This window comes from Cupressus sempervirens, chromosome 7, assembly GCF_028749045.1.
Source record: "Cupressus sempervirens isolate cs-2001-9-10 chromosome 7, ASM2874904v1, whole genome shotgun sequence".
Classification (NCBI taxonomy): domain Eukaryota; kingdom Viridiplantae; phylum Streptophyta; class Pinopsida; order Cupressales; family Cupressaceae; genus Cupressus; species Cupressus sempervirens.
In genome coordinates, this window is record NC_143124.1 from 581,505,989 (window position 1) to 581,526,468 (window position 20,480).

The 20,480-nt window shown below is 36.1% G+C and overlaps 1 pseudogene; it reads left to right on the forward strand.

Moving 5' to 3' along the window:
* The first annotated feature begins 3,353 nt into the window (after positions 1 to 3,353).
* Positions 3,354 to 4,146, forward strand: LOC149548093 (flavonol 3-O-glucosyltransferase UGT89B1-like; annotated as a pseudogene).
* Positions 4,147 to 20,480: the final 16,334 nt, after the last annotated feature.

Genomic DNA, 20,480 nt, shown 5'->3' on the forward strand with positions numbered 1-20,480 from the left:
CCATATTAAATAAGAGACAAACAGCCGTCCAAGCACCGGCCAACACACCAACCTCACCGTCCACTATTAAATGTACATTTGCTTATAAATATCATGGATTGAGCTTGTGATCAGCAGAGCCCATTTTTCGGTTTCTCATGGTGGATCATGAGTGGATGGAATGCTGTAGCATTCTATGGATTTGTAATAGATTTCAGTTATGTTAATGAGTATGAAGTGCTGTAGCACAACTTGATGAATTTGTGTTTTGCTTATTGATTTGAATGTTTATCATTGCATTCATATTTATCTTTGATCCACTCTATCCACCCCCTTCAAATACTAAAGTTTAAAGACGCCGATCACAGAATTCAAATTGTGGATGAAGCGGCTCATTTGAGTTATTGCTATCTGCCAAATGCGACCCTCAACATCTCATCTATGTATGCCGACCCAGCGTACCACCAGATGTATCAGCTCATGGATAAGAGTGACGTGTACAGCTTCGGTGTAGTTCTGGTGGAGCTCATCTCGGGGAAGAAAGCGGTGGATACAAACAGAGAGGGAAAGTACATCGGCTTGGCGAACATGGCCATCTCCAAGATTCAAAATGGTAGTTTGCATGAGATGGTGGATCCAGATCTAGAGTTCGAGAGGGACCCAGTTGTGTATTCAATGGTTACAGGCGTTGCGGAGTTAGCCTTCATGTGTCTGATGGAGGTTGTGACTCAGCCTCAGAGGATAAGGCAATTGGGTTACGGTTGTCCAAACTGTCAGGCGCTCAGATTTCTGAGTTGTGTTTCCTTCACGCCGCCCTTTCCCCCAAACACACCTCAACTCATGTGCTCCACCTCCACCGCAAAGTCCTTTCCAGAAATTACTAGATAAAAATCATTACACCGTTAGGTAGTGCTATCGCCATTGCTCTCTCTATATTCCTAAAGGTCAATAAAAACAATCATGTTTTTGGGGGTGGGGGAGAGGGGGGTGTTTAATATGTTTCCGTGCAATTTGAGAAAGACAAAGTAATGAATTTGAAATGCGTATTCAATAACGGGATCACTTGAGATGTGAAAAAAAAAGCTGTCTCCCTGATAAGAATTACTCTGTTTTAGTTTACTTTTTAGTCGTCTCCCATTTCAAGCTTCTAAGTCGTATGTAGCACTTTTTAAGAGTCGACTTGTACAAAAGTATGATTCAACTTTTATAAAATGAGGATCTACAACCCAAGAATTCAATAACCATACGCATCGTGATGGTAATTCTCCTTAACCTTTTAAAGGCAAACATGTGTATTTGTGGAAGGATTCAATTGTTAGAAAGTTATATTACTAGCACTTGTATCAAGTAGTGTAAGGTTCTAGCAAATTTTGATTATGATTTTTTATGTCTTTAATAAAAAATGAGCTTCAGTCATTTTTTTGACTTGATCATTCTCTCTTTCTCCCCACACATTCTACAAAAGAAAATTATTTGCACATTCAAGGATAAAAGAAATGTTGACATCTGTATCTCAAAATAAATATTAACATCACATAATTAGTATCAATGTCATCAAATTAATAATAGATTTAGAATACAATAATGTAGTAAAAACTATTCTCACTCATGTCGCTCGAAGTGTCTTCCCATCCATGCATTTCAAATGCCTCCCCTTTTTACAAGCACATGGGGTGTTGCTTCGAATGGAGGCACTCATTCCACGGTTGCTATGCCCATTTAGTTTCTTATGATGAAAAGAAGGAAGATTATCTTTTATTAAACGTTATAGTTCCTTTGTCATTTGTAACAAGAAGACTAACAAGGATATGGGTAAAAAGGAAAAAAGATGGGAAGAAAATGAGTAAAACAAATGGAACTTTTAGGCTCATACCCTCCATCTTCCAATTTGAAGCAATCCACTTCCAGACCATATCTAAAGATGATTTGAAGGAGTAAAATGTTTTACAAGGGCCTCATTTGATGACTCAACAATGTGACCCAATAAAGTATTTGGGATTGCAAGTTTAGACCCTTCCTCATTTGAAGAAAGTTCATCTTCAAATCTTCAACAATTTGGTATGCTAAAGACTTTATGTTATTGATGTTCAAACTATAAGGAAAGTTTATTTTTTCTTTAAGTATTGTTTTTTAAAATTAGACAAAACTTAACACATGACTTAATAATGTGAGACATTAGAATAATCTTGCTACAACTTTATTCATCTCCATCTAATAATAACAATATTTATTTATTTATGTGTAGTTATAGTGACTTTTTATTTTTGTTGCAAAATGACAATGACTTTTCTTGATCTTTGTGATTTAAAATTTATAAAATAAAATTTAGAAATAAATAACAATGATAATTCAAAAGTTTGTTCATAAAATATAAAATATATAAATTCACATTAAAAATATTTCAAAACATATTATTAAAATATTTATTTTCTAAATTAAATATATTGTAAATTAGGACTATTATAAAATGATATGTATTGAAAAAGAAAATTAAAAGTGTATATTAGATTTTATTATAATTATTTTTATTTTATTTTAAAAATATATATTTATATAATATGATAAATAAAGTTGTAAGGTCTAACAAATTTTAAAATTGTAGGGGAAAGTCTCTAATTTGTCCAAGCTGATTTTGCACATGTATTTAACTCTAGAAATATAAGTTAGATTTGACAATTTTTCTAGTGTAGCTTTATATGTGAAGTAAGAACTTAAAGCTAAGGTTTTATCTTTTGAGTATTTATTGTTGAACACCAAATGGTTAGAAAATGACATTTTCAAAATGTTGTTTGATACTACTATGTTCTTACATCAATAGTCTCGTTCATTCAAAAATGTTAATACTTGTCTCGCTAGATGTTCCAATAGTAACACACAAAATAAAGTAATGATCAACCATAAAAACTAAAAAATAATTAACTATTGATTATTAATACATACCTTAATTGAAATAAAATACCCCAAAACTTCACAATTATTATTAGACCCCTAACGGTAGAGTTTCAAAACAAAGTTAAGCTTTAACAAGTACCGTGAAGAAGAAGTGAGAACGTGTCATTGTTTAAAGTGTTGACAAACTTACATGATACTTAACCACTTATGTACGGACTAATTATTGTTAGTATATATCCGCATAAAATATGTTATAAGATTGAAATCCTTAATCAAATATTCTAATCATGTGAAGGACACCAACCGATCTAAGAGAGTAATAGTAGACGACAAGTGAACACGCTAAAACCAATATGTTCTCTGAGTGGGACAATTATAGGTGGGTCCATGTCATATGATATTTTGAGGTTGTGGTGACAAATCGGATCTTGGGAGTTTTAGTCTCCAAGCAAAACACTCATTTATCTATTGGGAGTGTGAATATGGAGATGGAGATGGATAGGAAGAAGCCTCATGTATTGGTATTCCCATTCCCTACACAAGGGGCACATGATTCCTCTCCTTGATCTCTCTCTTTCTCTTGCCTCTAGGGGCCTCACGCTCACTGTGTTGACCACACTAGGAAATGAGTACTTGTTGTGGCCTCTCTTGTCGCAGGGCCTCAACATCCAATCCCTCATTCTTCCCCTCCCTCCCATGGAAGGCCTTTCCCCCAACGCTAACGTAGGCAAAATACGTGTGGAGCTGATGCCTCTACTCATGTATTCTTTCCAAGGCCTTGTGGAGGCCTTGGAGAAGTGGCATCTGTAGCAAAGCAGTAGAGAGGAGGAGGAGGACACATTTGGGTGCATGGCCTACATCAGCAGTGACTTCTTCCTGGTATAGAGCCAGGAGATGACAAGCAAAGTGGGCATTCCCAAAGTAGTGTTCCATTTGTCAAGGACCTTTGTTGTCTCTATGGAAGTGCTTGTCGCACCTGGGGGTAGAGGATGATGAGGATGAGGATCAAGTGCCCATCCCTAGTCTCCCACATCTCCTCACCCTTGCCAAATTCCAACTCTCTCGCCTTGCATGTTCCTACAAGAGCTTTGACCCCGTGTACGAGTCTATCAGGCACGACATGAATTTGAATCATTGGAGCCTTTCTATGTCAACCATCTCTGAACTATTTCAAGTTGCCCTATTTGGTCAGTGGGTCCCATGCTGCCCCCTACTGTCTTGGAGGGTGGGGGAGGAAGAGGAATAAGAATACTAGTCCTCTTCCTCTTGGTGTGAGGGGGAGCCCTAATCCAACCAAGGAGGAAGACAAGTGGTGGGAGTGGCTGAATGGGTGCAGAGAGAGATCGGTTGAGCCTGACAAGGTTATCGGAGAGGCAGAATGAAGCAATTGTAGGGGAGTGCTTCATATGGGTGAGGAGAGAGGAGGGACTTGAAAATTAGAAATCAAGAAGAATATTTTTCATTCTTGTCTTCACATAAAATTGTACAGATACATATATAGTTGTGTGCCATATGCATACAACTACAGGAAAGGAAATAATCAATTTAGGAAAAAATCAATCCAATATTAGAAACAATCCAATATTGCAACACTCCCCCTCAAGTTGGTGCTTAGATATCACACATGCCCAACTTGCCCAAAAACTTCAAGAACACTCAACTTGAAAATGCTTTGGTAAGAAATCAGCTAGTTGATCCTCGAATTGAATCTTAGGTAGCTCCACAATCTTCTTATCCAACTTATCCTTAATAAAGAATTTTTCTACCTCCACATGCTTTGTACGATCATGTTGAACCAGATTATGAGCAATATCACATGCTACTTTATTGTCACAATATAGTTGAATTGACTGCCTAGGCAGACAACCCAAATCTCTCAGAAGAAGTCTTAGCCACAACACTTCACATACTCCAAGTGCCATATCTCTAAATTCTGCTTCTGCACTTGATCGTGCAACAAAATTTTGTTTTTTGCTTCTTCATGTAACGAGATTACCTCCTACAAAGGTGAAATAACTTGAAGTAGAACGCCTATCATCTACTACTCCAACCCAGTCAGCATTAGTATATGCATCCACACTTTGATAATCCTCATTTTTAGTGAATAAAATTCCTTTTCTAGGAGCAGACTTCAGATACCTCAAAATGCGCATAAATGCATTCATATGTTGCTCTCTAGGATTATGCATAAACTGGCTAAAAATACTTAATGCATAGGTAGGGTCTGGCCTTATATGTGCTAAGTACATCAATCTTCCTACAAGTCTCTAGTATCTTCCTTTATCAATTGGTACTTGATTAGACTCAATACATAACTTCAATCCTTCTTCCACTGGTGTATCAACGGGTTGACATGCTGACATGTTGGTTTCCCATAACAAGGCTAAGGCATACTTTCTTTGAGATAGAAAGATCCCTTTATTAGATCAAGACACTTCAATCCCAAGGAAATATTTCAAGGGACCGAGGTCTTTCATTTCAAATTCTCTGAACAAGTAATCCTGTAGAGCTCTCCTTTCTTCAGGATCACTTCCTCTAACTATGATGTCATCCACGTGAACAATAAGTGCAATGATCTTACCCTACCGATTCTTTATGAATAAAGTGTGGTTTGAATTGCTCTAACGATAAGCAAAGGCTTTCATTGACTTTGTGAATCTTCTGAACCATGCCCTCAGAGATTGTTTCAACCCATATAGTGACTTCTTTAATCTACACACCATCAGACTATGTATTTTTGGTATCATGCATCCAGGTGGGAGTTCCATGTAGACTTCTTTGGACAACTCTACATGTAGAAAGGTGTTCTTCACATCAAACTATTGTAATGACCAACCCAAGTTTGCAACTAGAGACAACAAGACTCGTACTATATTGATTTTAGCTACAAGTGCAAATGTCTCTATATAATCAATCCCATAGGTTTGGGTGTACCCCTTTGCCACCAATCTCGCCTTAAAGCATTCAATTGTACCATTTTCTTTGTACTTAACATTATAAACCCACCAACATCCAACTGGTTTCTTTCCTCATGGATGGTCAACAAGTTCCTAGGTATTAGTTTCCTATAATGATTTCATCTCCTCATTCACAACATCTTTCCACCTTAGATCAACTAAGGCTTCCTGCACATTGTTAGGAATAGATACAGTAGATAATTGATTTACAAATGATTAATTTGATTCTAACAAACAATGGTTAGACACATAATGACTCATAGGATATTTAACTTTACTAGAATGTTTGGGTTCATATGTGCATTTAGGGATACCTCTAGTGAGACACTGAGGTAGCTATTTTCTAGATGGTTCAAGAACATCCTTGGTAAGCGATTGGTGTGGTGTGAGGGACTCAAACGAAGGTGGACCCATAGCTTCGATTTCTAGGTGTTTATCACTACTTTGATCCAAAGTTTCACCAACTTCTTGATTAACAGCTTCAAAGAGTTCCCCTTCTTCAGAGATGTCCAAGCTACCCACATCTTTAGAGATGTCCAAGCTACCTACATCTTCAGAGATGTCCAAGCTACCTACATCTTCAGAGATGTGATTATCATAGTCTAGAGTCTGAATTTCCTTCTGGTACTCCCCCTGAAGTTCAGGCTCAAAGGAAAAATACATCGAGTCTTGATGAAAAACTACATCCAATGTAATAAACATTCGTTGGGTTGGAGGATGATAGAATTAGTACCTCTTTTGATAAGCAACATATCCTAGAAAAACACATCGCAACGTTCAAGGAGATAACTTGTTGCACTAATGCTTATGGGGGTGTACAAAAACTACACAACCAAATATGTGAGGAGGTAAATTTGGGATAGCTGGAGCAATAACCACCTCAGTGAGAACTTGGGACGGTGTCTGGAAATCAATAGTGCTTACCCTATTGATCAAATATGTTGCAGAGGTAAGTGCTTTTCCCCAATAGGATAATGGCATATGGGCTTCTATCAGAGAAGCATAGACAACCTCCAACAAGTGACAATTTTTTCTCTTAGCTACCCCATTCTACTAAGGTGTATTGGAAAAAGTAGTTTGATGAATAGTTTTGTGTGCTTCCAGATACTATTGAAGTTTAGAACTCAAATATTCTCCTCCATTGTCACTATGAGGAACTTGAACTTGTGCATTGTACTAAGTACGAATCATGTTATAAAATTTCTAAAATAACAACATCACTTTTAGACTTCATTAAGCATACCCAAGTCATCCTAGTACAATCATCAATAAAAGTAACAAACCAACATGATCCACCCAAGGTAGTGACTTTGGATAGACCCCAAACATCAGAATGTATGATCATAAACAAAACTGGACTTTTATTCAAAGTTAATGGAAAAGAAGCATGATGGCTTTTTGCAAGTTCACAAACTTCACACTAGAAGCTAGAAACATCAAATTTTGTAAATAAACTAGGAAATAATTTCTTTAGTTAACCAAAGGAAGCATGTCCCAAAGATCGATGCCATAACTAGATTTCAAATTTCTACTTGTCCCCCTCAAAGCCATCCATTGCAAGAGCTTGACGTAGCTTGTCTGAACTCTTTGACACCAAGTCCAAGTAATATAGCTTCCCTCACCTAACACCACAACCAATCATTTTCCTCGTTTGGATGTCCTTAAACACATGGAAATCAGGCCAAAAAATTACAACACAAAGTAATGTAGTGGTGACATGGGAAACTGACAACAAATTGTAATCCAAAGAAAAAACTACTAAAATATAATCTAGATTCAAACTATCAATGAGAGGTAAGGATCCTTCTCCAATAACTAGGGCTAGAGATCCATTGGTAGTGGAAACACATTTTTGTGAGGATGGTTTAAGGGATGATACCTATCTAGAATCAAATGTCATATGATTTGTAGCACCATAATCAATTATCCATGCACAATTAGAAACAAGTGTAGATAGATTGAAAGACTTACCACCATTACCTGTTGTTGTTGCTAATGTTGAGATCTATCCAACAACATTATCCTCTGTCTTTGTTTCAACAAAGGCTACACTGGAGGTCTTCTTGGAATTCTTCTTCCATGAATCATGGCTACGATCCCACCATTTTGGATTCCTGACAAGTTCAAAACAATGACTTTTGGTATGACTAGTTTGATTGCAATGGGTGCATTTGTAGGTGGATTTATTAACACCATTAGTGATCTTAGGCAAGTTTTGAGGAGACCCATTTTGATTAGATTAGTTTCGAGTCACCATGGTTGAAGCTTTAGCCTTTTTTGGTTCTCCAATCATTGGTGTGCATCAAATAGATTCACAACAGACCAATGCATAACATGCTTCTAATTCGGGAATAGGATCCTTTCTCAAAATTTCACCACGAACTTGTTCGAAGTCACCATCTAATCCAGCAATATAAATATGCACCCTTTGTCACTGAATTGATTTTTGATAAGATTCAACATCATTCTCACTTTCCATGATCACTTTATCACGATGATCCAACTCACCAAAAATCTCAGTTAATTCTCCATAATGCATAGAGAGTGTTCTATCATTCTGTTTGGTAGAGAAAGCCCTTTGGTTCAACACAAACACCTACAATTCATCTGTTCCATCATAAAAATCCTTAGAAAGAGCTTTCCAAATATCTCGAGTGGTGGGTAAGCGAATGTATTGCTTCATAATTTCTAGGGACATAGATATCAACAACCATCTTTTGACCTTTTGATTGTCTACATACCACTTCTCATATCCATCATCCTTCTTGGTAGGTGGCTGTGAGTTACCACGAATGAAAGAGAGTTTCTCCTTCTTAGCAATATGCATCTCCATGATTTGAGACCACAAATCATAGTTTGTTTCATTGAGTGTAATGCCTACCTTGAACGATGAACCTTTGGATTGAATAATAGTGGGAGTAGATTTTCTCTCAAATACTTTTGAATCTAAATTGGCCATGGTTCAATGAAGGGATACAAATGATTCAAGCTTCAAAGCTCTGATACCAACTTGAAAATCAAAAATCAAGAAGAATATTTTTCATTCTTGTCTTCACATAAAACTGTACAGGTACATATATAGTTGTGTGCCATATGCATATAGCTATAGGAAGGGAAAGAATCAATTTAGGAAAGAATCAATCGAATATTAGAAATAATCCAATATTGCAACAGAGGGGGTGGGGTTTGAAGAGAGAGTGGGAGAGAAGGGAGTTGTGATAAGAGGGTGGGCACCTCAGCTAATGATCCTATCTCACCCAAGTGTTGGGGGGTTTATCACACACTATGGGTGGAACTCTATACTAGAGAGCATTGCACTAGGGATTTTGATGATGGTGTGACCATTCTCAACAGATCAGCATAGCAATGCTCTTTTAGTGGTGGAGGAGTTGGGAGTTGGGGAGAGAGTATGCCAAGGGCAACATGCAATCCTAGACAAAGAAGAGTTGGCGAGGGTAGTGAGAAGACTGGTGGAAGAGGGAGGGATGCGCATGTGAATGCAGGCACAGGAGTTGAGGAGAGTCGCAAGAGAGGTAGAACAGTAGGCCAGATCTTCTTCCTCTAATCTCCAAGATTTTATCACTTCCATACAAAATTTGGCCCACAACAACTATATACCATGTTTCTATAAAAGCTGAATAATTATTTCACATATTTGGAAGATTGTGTTCCCAAAACCCACCACACATTACAATATAGTTTGTCCAAATTGTGTTCTGGATCTTCAAACACCAATTTTAGTTTTTATAGTCTCTTCTTTTGTTAAACAAAAGAGAGAAAAAAAGAGCTCTTTGGAGAAGGAATCCCGTACCTATTGTGAAAAACATAAGAAAATATTATAGCTAAAGATATATAACATTGTTAGAAATATAATATAAGAATATACAATATTAATATAGTAATATTTGTTCTAGATATTTTATATATTTATTTCAAGAAAAACTAGCATTTATGTATTATGAAATATTTTTGAAAGTGAAGGATGGATGGATGTTGTGTTAGAAATCTCAAGATTAAAAAAATTTAAGGAAATATTCTATTGTAGATTTATCAAGCTCATGCATTGATTTTTTTTAAAATTCTAATTGTTTATTCGAAATCAAGAGCATATCTATCAAGATTTTTAATTTTTTTAATTCTATTTTTGCACAAATTGACTAATTTCAAATTGTATATGTATTTTAAAAATTTATTTACTAATATTATAAAAACCAAATATTAATTTAATTATTTTATATATTTATTTTGAATCTTTAAATAAAATCCCTTTAACACCATGACAAACTTTTAAAAACATGGGTAAAAATGAGACAAAACAAATGATGTCAGCGAAAAAGTTTGGTGGAAAATGTGAGTGGTATTAATTATCATAGGATTTATGATTGTCAAAGTGCTTTTCCCAAATTCCATTATGCTTGAAATAACATGCGTGATTAAAGCAATCAATGATGTCTCTTCATTTTTTTCCTTATTTTTTTGAAGTGGGAAAATACCATAAACCCCATGAAAATTACAACATACCAATCAGAAAAAGAAATTAATCAACATAAATTAATTTAAAAATAAAAGTTTAGCAAACTTGAGAACTTGAATTTTGTTGGGTTGCACAAATTAATAGGGAGGGGGCTAGTGAAAACATTAGTTCCCTACCTATAAATAGACAGGGGACTAATAATGTGAATATGGTGACCGTAAAAGGTACATGCTCTTTTTGGATTTATAATAAATGTAGCATCCCACACGTTAATACAATGATGAAATGTGTAAAATTTCCCAATTCGAATATTTGACTGTAATGTGTTGAAATTTGGCTTCGTTTCTTTACCAATTCATTAATTGTATTGTATATATTAGGATCTACGTTATCTAGAAAACGCATATATTTTGTTGAGGAGGAAGGTACATGGCCTTGAATTTGATGGCTATATTGATCATTTTTAGTTCATGCTTAGGATGTGGTACAATAACTAATGCATTCCTCTCATCCCATTTTTATTATTTGACAAAGTTAACATATCAACTAGAATTAAGAATTAAATTTTGCTAGGTCAATATATAATAGTTAACTTTTAATATTTATTCATAATAATTTAAAAATGTGAATTTCTTGATTTTTGATTGGTTTAAGCAATGTAAAAAATTAATTTTTTTCTTAAAAATTTATAAAATTTCTTTTATAATAACAATTAATAAATTTATTAACTCTATGTTTTATACATGCATGGATAAACAACATGAACGAGAAGAGGAGCAACATGAGCAGGCATGGAAATTTGAATCCTACAAAGGAGGAAGGGAAAACATTGATGATGACGATGATCTGGGAGACCAAAGGCAATTTGAGATTGCTTAGCTTTGTTTTTGTTTGATAATGGTATTGGAACATTTGGATGGAGGTTTCTTGCCCCTTGGTCTCTATTTTTTGACTACCCTCCTAGTTTTGGGAAGCTTGCCCCTCCCTTGAATGTCACTTGATGTATCTCTAGTTGCATGCTCTTTAAGGAGATACATATGTTCATGCATTTGTAGGGGTTTTTTTTCCAGATATGAGGTCATTCATTAGGATGGAGGTGAGGCTTTGCTTTCCTTAGTGTTGGTTGAGGGATTTTTCTCTCAAATCCCTGCAAATCCTAGGTTGATTGTGGAAGATAACAACTACCCACTTCTTGTTTGGGTAGATTCGACTACTAACGACTCTCTATTTTCTATCAAAGCTTTTTCTCTTGTGCAGGATTATGGGTTTAAGTGCGGGTTGTTGCTACTTACAGAGGTGGTTTTGTTAGGTTTGTGTTATGTCCTACTTTTTAAGGCTTTTCTAGATTTAGCATGTTTGCTAGCTTTTCTCTGGATGGTCTCTAGAGAAGTTATGGTACAAAAATGCTTGGAGGGGTTTTTTGCCCCTTTCCTAGTTTGGACAGTTCTTATGTTCTCATTTAGTGTGTGGGGTAGGAAACTAACTCAAATGGCTAGATGGGTGGTTGTTTCCCTCATCTTAGCTTGGTATCCCATTGTTGTTGTTTGTTGTTATAGGGGCATGGAAAGGCTTTTGGAGATGACCTTTCCTTTTGTTGTTTGGTTTGGCTTTGACCCTACTTGGTGCAAGGGTGGGTTACAACTATTCAGTGATGTTGCATCTTCCTTAGTTTGTTCCCACTCCTCACAAGAGGTTAGCATGGTGATTTGTGGTATGATGTCAAGGCCATTGCCTCTTGGTTCCCTTGTTTGGTTCCTTCAGACCCAAATAGAGATGAATAAGGAATTGTCACAGTGGGTTTGTTACATTTGGATGACTTCCTCTTTCATAGTTCCTATGGAGGTGGATGAGTTCCCTATTTAGGTGGTGACTTCTTATGTGAAGTTAGAGGTTGTCATCTCTCCTATTGAGGTGGAGTTTGTTGGTGCAAACCCTCTTGGGCTTCAACAGTTGGAGATTATTTGGGATCTCTACTATGAGATGGTTGTTGGTTGATGGTTTCATGGCCTCTCTATGGTGTTGTTCAGTTGGCTTGTTGTTCCTATTAAGGTGGACCCCTTTTCTATTGAGGTGAGAAGGGTGACTGTAGTTGGCACTTAGAACAACAAACAAGTTATTGTTGTGTCAAGAAGATATTTGTCAAGCATGCCCTCTCCAGAGGTTTTTTTTGAGCTTTCTTTTGTGGGTAGTTGCTTGCGTGTTTTTGGTTTCCTCACTTTTAACTATAATGATAGTATCTTTTAGTTTATTTACTCCTTGTGACCGGGTGATTGCTAGAAGTTTTAAAGGGCTCACTTTGGTCCCTTGTTTGTGTTTTTGGTTAAAGCTTGTAGCTTTTGAGGGTGCTTGTCCCATGATGAATCATGATCTTCGAGAATGTTGAGAATGTTTGGTGGCTTGGTCACTTCCAAACATTTGTTTTTGACAAAGGTATATCTGAGTATTGTTTCATCTAGTCTTGTGCTACTAGTCATTGTTAACCCACTGATTAATGTGCCATTAATGTGTTGTTGAGGTGTTGTTAATGCATTGTTTAATTATGTCTAGTATCAACCCTCTAGGCCTGTTCTCTTATTGTTCCACACATTAGCACCTCTTGTTGTTGCTTTAATAATAATAATAAAGTTATTTCTCAAACATTCCTTGACAGTTCTAGATTTTCTACATTCCAAGTTCCAGAACAAAGCCAATGGAATAAAGGTTGAAAATAATAGAAGATAATGAGAGCATCACTAGATTTTGAGAAGGTGAGGGTGGAGAGGAGACTGAAAATAGGGGAATTTGATGAATTCTACCTTAAGAAAAAATCAACAATTATTTCCAATGGGCACGATTTCTCTTTGATTTGTCTGCTAACAGATATGAAACTTGCAAAGTTTTAGTTTTGATCAAATAAATATAGAAATTTAGAGATTGAACTCCCCTATTTTTGTTGTAAATCCTTGTTGACATAAAAGTTTGCACCCTTCCCTAAATTTTTTACCTAAAGGCAACCTCATGTAACATGGAAACAATCTCGAAAGTGTGGGACTTTGAAATTAGAGACCGAGTCCCCAAAGAAGGCCGACTTCCTTTCTATCAAGGTGCACTTAACCATCCTTGAGAGAAAAAGGGAGAAGGAATGCATAAAAGAAAACTACCTATTCTAATCTAGAGGGTGGGGGGGTGATACACCAAATAGTATTGTTCAATCTTATCCCTACCCAAGGAAGCACAATTCATCAATATAATCCTTAGATACACAGATTCTATCTTAGCTTTGACTCAACAATCATACACAAATCAAACATCAATGGAATGGTATAAGGAAAGATCTTCACTCTATATCATTTAAAGATAAATGGACACAACATATAACCAAAGAATGAAAACAATACATCAATATAAGGCAAAGAGATATTGCATGATATATTAATGAAAGAAGGAGATACAACTAAGAATTATATTCATTACCAAGTGAAAGGGGAATTAAAATAGTAGAGCATAGAATGTGACTACTAAAAAATTAGAGAAAAGACCGACCCTTGGAAGGATTACAAAACTTGCTTTTATAGTTCAAGCATAATTGAGAAACTTTTGCCTTAAGCCAAACTTTAACTACTGCCATTAAATTCCTAGAGAACAATCACTGTGGATCCAAAGAAGATTTGATCGAGTGTGTGTCCATATGAATAAAATCACATCTTTCATACCAATTCTAACCTTGAAGAGATAGAAATGGTGGTCATAATTGCATAGCTAAATAAATAGCTAACTCAGAGTAGCGATGGAATGTCCTTTGTATCAAATAGGCATGGAGAACATCAAAAAGTAGTTGCAGATGATCAAGGGATTAGTTTGCCATTAAAGAGCTGCTTCTAATAGTATTTTTTTATGTGCTAGATTAGATATTTCATCAATTCAACCATCAACCTACCACACAACCCAATATCATCAAAGCATTCTGTCACCTTGCCAAACATTCAACTATCTATTTGACTCATGCTCATCTCTATGTTTCATGGCTTCACAACTTATTCATTTCTTTAACTGTCTAACCCTGGGAAACCATGACCATCTTATGTCTATGTTTATCACTGCTTTGCAACCTTTTACCATTTTAACTCCTTAACTATTGTGACATTGCACTCGATGTGAAATTGATCATTCACATCATCGCCACGGTTTGGGCTTGACAACCCTATAACTAAATGATGATACAAAATTTGTTTCTTTTCCTTTGTCATCCCTTCATAGCTTTTTTTATTAACTCATCTACTAACCTCATGAATGTGCAGACAAGGCCATCGTTGTGTTGCAGCCTAAACTCTAATTAGCCCTTATCCTCTTGTGACAGTACGAACAAGGCCATTTCGTAACATTGCCACTTGAATCGCTAACACAACCTTTAACCTTGCAAACATGTGATGAAGGGATTTTGCAGCATCTCCACCTTGACCATGGTTTTCCCTTAACCTCTCATGATTGTGCGAACAAGGCATTTCGTAGCCTCACAACTTAAATTGTTAACTCATCTTTTGAGCTACGAAGCCATGCTGACTATTGAGATGACTGCTTTGCACGTTCGCAACCTTCATGATGGTTAAACCTTAACTTCTTGTGACTAAGTGAAGAGGGTAATTACATTGTCGCAACTTGGATTTTCTCATTTGATGCAAAGGGATTAAAGACTTAGGGATATAAGGAAAAGTAAAAGTATGGCGTATTCCTAAAATGCTTTCATTGCAACAATGAACCAATCAAATGGATGTAAACATGGCTACCACCCTAAACATTCGTATTTTAGGAAGGGGGTAAAAAACGGTGAGTAATTCCCATGCCTTTAAATTATGTCTTGTCTTACTCTTGTTGTTACCTCGTCTATTGCAGTCCCTTGTTTTGCCCTTTTCAATCAAAACCCTTCAACACCTTGGAGAATGTAAAACTTGTGTTAATATTATTTAGAAATTTGTGTGCTCCAAAATAATTTCTTTAAGAGATTGTAAGTCTTTAGGCTTGACTTCCAGTGTTTTATTGGCTAAAATTGAGGAGGAATGCTCTTTCACTTAGCTTAAAGATTTGACTCAGACTAGGTAGATCCTTGGCATGTGGGCTTTCCCTTAGATATTTAAAAACTTCATGGTGAGGTTTGAGCTTTTTCTCCAAGCTTAAATTCAAAAATATGGGTTTCAAAGTCACAACCTTGAGGTCAAGACCTATTGTGTGTACCAAGAAATCAATATGTTTTTTGCCATTTTCTTGGTTGACAAGTGAAGTATTTCAGGATATACCTTAAAGCATTTGACTGATTTCCTCCTCTACCATATCAAGATTTCCATATGTTTAATTTTTACTTCTAGGGTTTCAAAATGTGCTTGGAGATATTATCTTCCTAAATTCATCTGTGTTTCATTCCCTAGTTTCTTTAACTTGTAGAGGAGGCCTAGAAACAAAAGCTAAATCATTGACTCGAAAACATTCCTTTGCTAGCTCTGAAGAATTGATAATCAAAACTAAATGACTACCAAATTGAGATTCATAATGGGTCCATCAATTTTTGTGAGGGAATCAAGAATTCTATTCAAGGTTCTATTCATAGGCTTTTCCTTGTCTGTTAGAAGATGAAAATGGCTTATTATGGGTAGCACTCTACGTCCTAGAGGAAATCTATGGTTACTAGATTTATCTTTTTTCAATAGAAAAACTATTATTTCCATGACACATGCACAAATAATGATAAGAATAATGAAGAAACAACGATCAAACAAGAAAATTGATAGAGTGCAATAACTATTTGGAAAAATTAACAGAAATTTCCTCTTATCAATGTTTCTTCTAGTAAGAATCCAGAATAACTAGGGTAGGAAAATCTCCTTTCCACAAACATTTTTGTTAAATTTGACTAGCGTTCTTCAAAGTTATTGTGAAATCAAACTCAAACTTAAAACCATTTTTTAAGGAAAAATCTAGGCTAACCAACACAATCAAATGAGTCAAAAAAATTCTAGTCTCCAACATCATTTCCAACTTTCTCTATTGTTCACTATGAAATCACATTTTGACTTTATTTTTTCTAAAGAAAATCTACAATAACCAGAACAACTGGAAATGTTAGAGATAGGTACGGAAAAAGGAAAAGCAAGCTTAAGAGTAGAAATAGGTGGAGTCATCCTTTCTTCAAAGGCAAGTTGAATCAAAGGCTTAATATGAGTATGGACAAGGTGAGTAAGATCATACAAAATATTAACACCATGTTAATGATCAATTTTTAAAGAGCATCAAAAGAAACAATAGTTTTAGTATTGTGATTTTCTTGTGAAATCTAATCATGCATTTTATCAATCTAACTAGCAAGTTTCCCCACTTGTTCAGGAGGAACACTTAAAGCATCGTCCTCGTCATGAGATGAGTGAGAAGTGTAATGCTCCATAGAAGGATTAGGATCATGAGAAACTATAGGATCACTAAGGTTTCTAAGAAGAGGAGATGAAGAATTTTGATCAAAGAGAGCCACAAGTCTACAACTTCTAATGAGAATGCTATAAGTAGGACTAAAAGTAGTAAAGCTATTACAACAAACAAGGAAAGAAGACACAAGGAGATCCAACCTTATGATATAAACTCATATACAATGCAATGTAAAGAAAGATATAAAGCATCCAAAGATAGTTCACAAATATAATAAAATACCAAGATCTAACTTTGAAATAAGAAATCTAACACCAAATTAGAAGTTGTGGAAATGTTGTTGAGATAATGGGTGTTGCACACATTGCATAATATTGTTATTTTATTATTTTATTTTTATTATGTAATGTTGTACCTAGATGGACGTGCAACATGTAAAGATTTTCATGGAATATTCTTGATAAGTTGTATTGTAACATTGTGATAATATTTTATGTAATTATTTAATATTAGGGAAAAGAATTAAATGCCCAATATTAAATGGGGGGTCAGTGGGTTAGGTAGCACATGGTTTATGTAATACCACTTGGTGGTTTTGTGAGACTTGCTACTATATAAGTAGCCACAAGGGTAGTTGTTGTAGAGAGAGAAAGAGTGACAAGGAGAAGACAAAAGGCAAGAGTCGAGCAGGACAACGCTTGACAGGTTAGCCAAGGGAGCATTTGTGAAGGTTGAAAGCATGGCATGGGATGTGTGGATTCATGCTTGTTCACATAGTTTGCTCGGTTGTGGCTATGGCCATGAAGACTTCCATGGTTGTATGGCAATGATATTTTTGCTGAATAATACATGGTGATGGATGCTTTTGGAGGCTAGGTTTTTTCCTCAATGAGGGTTTCCCAGGGTATATCTTATGTCACATTTTGTGGGTATGTTGTCTATTCTCTTGCATGTGAATTTTAATTCTATGTTTATTTAAGATCTATTATGGGTTATGTGGAAACGGTTATATTCTTTGTTGCCAAGTTTTCTTACAAGTGGTATCAGAGCTATGGTTTTATTATTGTAACCCTAGATTGAATCCATGGGAATGCATGAGAGGATAAAAGAAAAGGGCAAGATATATGAATGATTTATTGCAGATCTGAGGGTTTTGAATTTGCTGTTATGATGGGATGTTAAAATATTTGAGCATGTGAAATTGTTAGACAAAAGAGTTTTTCGGATGTTTCATTTAAATGAGGGTTTTGGGGGGTAGCTTGCATAAATGGCCTCCTGGGTAAAAACAGACCTCACCATTGGATCCGGGTTGACATTTCCATAAATTTTGATATATAATATGCCCTAGTTTGGCCATGTTCAGAGGAAATGAAAGAGTTTTTTGGTTTCAGCCCATGATGGCCGTCAAATTTAATCCCGTCGGAATTTTCGTCACTGAAAAAATTAAAAATGAAAAATCGTACTAAAAATGGTAAAAAGACTATCTTAGTAAAATGGACATAACTTTCTCTCAGAATATCGGATTTCAGAGTTCTTACAGGCGTTGGAAAGCTAATTCAGAGCACTACAACTTGGTGTAGGTTTGGTTCTATGATTTTGATATTTTGTCAAGTTTTGAGAGCCCTAAAGTCAGATGTTGTTTATTTTGAGCACGGATTGGGGCATAACTTGGGCATACGGAGTCAGATTTTGGACTTCGAGTAGTCAACGGAAAGCTCTTGGAGAGCTCTACAAATTGGTTCAGATTTGGTGCAGGTTTGGCATGATTTATTTGTTGATATATTGATCTGAATAGTTTATAGGTATATTTTGACTATGGTAACATTGTGAGTTTATGGCATTGGAGATTTAAGTTTTGATGTCATTGTATACTCAGTTCATATTTCAGTTTGGTCTCATGATGATATGGTTATCAGTGTTTGGTTTGGATATGCATGATGACTTGTTGGGTCTACAAGTTGTGCAATGTTGTAAGCGGTCTATACTTACAAGTTGCATTTATAGCTTGGTTATGGGTTGTCTTTGCCCATTGATCTTTCATTATTGATGCATATTCAGATTGGTGGCTTGGATTTGGGTTGTCCATGCCCTAAGTCACATGATTTTATCTTCATGTAGAAGGGATGAGATGTTGTTACCAGGGATAGTCATGGTGGAGGATTGCGATTGACTATTTTATGCTGACAGGTTGGACACTTTGAGAGCCAAATGCTCGGTTCATGGATGTGATCATGGTGCCATGGATTTTGGCATGACATGATTGGTTATACAGGTACATCCTTGATGTTCATTAGCTTGGATTTCTATTTTAGTTATGGTGGTATATCTTCTTGTTTGAGGATCATGGTTATTTAATTTCTTTTGAGGAGTTCATGATGTGCACTTTGAGTTCTTTGATGGTTTGATGCCTTGGTTGATTCTCATGGTTAGAGGATGGATTTTTTCATCATATGTCATGGATAGCTTGGATACACGGTTTAGTGGGAGCTTGTGACAGTGATGGGGTGACAGTGCAGGATTAGTTCCTGGTTTGGTTTATATCTTCTTGGTTTGGAGAGGATGGATTTTATGATGCCATAGGTGACTTGGTACCACAGTTGAGTGAGAGTTGTTGGCATTGATATATTTATTGAGTGTTTTCAGATGTTGGAGGTTTGTCTTAGATCCTGTTGCTGCAGAAGCGTCTTTGACATTTGCATGGTGCACTTGTTATCTTCATGGTGTTTGAAGATGGTTAGATCTTGAGGACTCATGGAGTTCTTGGTTATCTTCATGGTATGTGGAGATGGTTCTTCCTGGTATGTGGAGATGGTTTTCTTCATGGTGTGTGGAGATGGTTGCATCTTGAGGACTCATAGGGTTCTTGGCAAAGGTGTGGTTTATGCTTTTATTTGGCATGTTATCCTTGGTATGAGGATGGTTTCATTATTATGTCATGGTATACTCTTGATACGCGTTTAGAGTTGTGACATGTTATGGTGTGTTCATATGGAGCATGTTATCTCTTTAGTTGAGATGGTAAGATCATGTTGTCATGTTTATGTTCCTGAGGCCATGGTTGAAACTTTGACATTGATCTTGGTTTAGTTTCTTGGTATTGAGTACACTGATCATAAGCTGGATACTTCATGATATTGCTATGTTGCATTTGGATTTGGCATGGATTGATTGGTTACAGGTGCTCATGGATACTTAGAGACGGTGGTGACGCTGATTTCTCTTAGATTAGAGAATTATTTGTTGGGATGGTTGATGGTTTCAGCAGGAAGTCCGAGGGGCAGTCACCTGATATAGACTTGAGAGGAGATTTTTCTTAGATGAGTCTTGGTTGGAGACTTGGGTATCTTGATGAGCATTCTCATTCCCCACTCTTGGTCTACTCGACGGTTTGCTACTTGAGAGGTATAGCCCATTATTTTCTCTCAGTTGCATTATATTTATGCTTGTCTTTCATGGATATGGATCTTGAGCTATGGTACATGAGTTAGTTCTGGAGGGTTCATTTGAGAGATGGTTAAGCATTGGTTATCTCCATGTGCATATGTTGTTAAGCTGGTTGAATTTGGGAGATGGTTTTATATTGGGCATTTTCCTTGGATTAGGAATGGTTATTCCTTGGTTTAGGAATGGTTTATTGAGTTTGATCTTCTTGTGAGAGGCTTACATCCATGATTAGCTATATGGTATGGTTTGGGTGTTGTTGAGGCTTCTTGTTGGGGTTTTATGGAGGAGATCATACTTGCACAGTTTACATCTAGAGGTGTGTGTAGAAGGACATGATACAGGTTTGA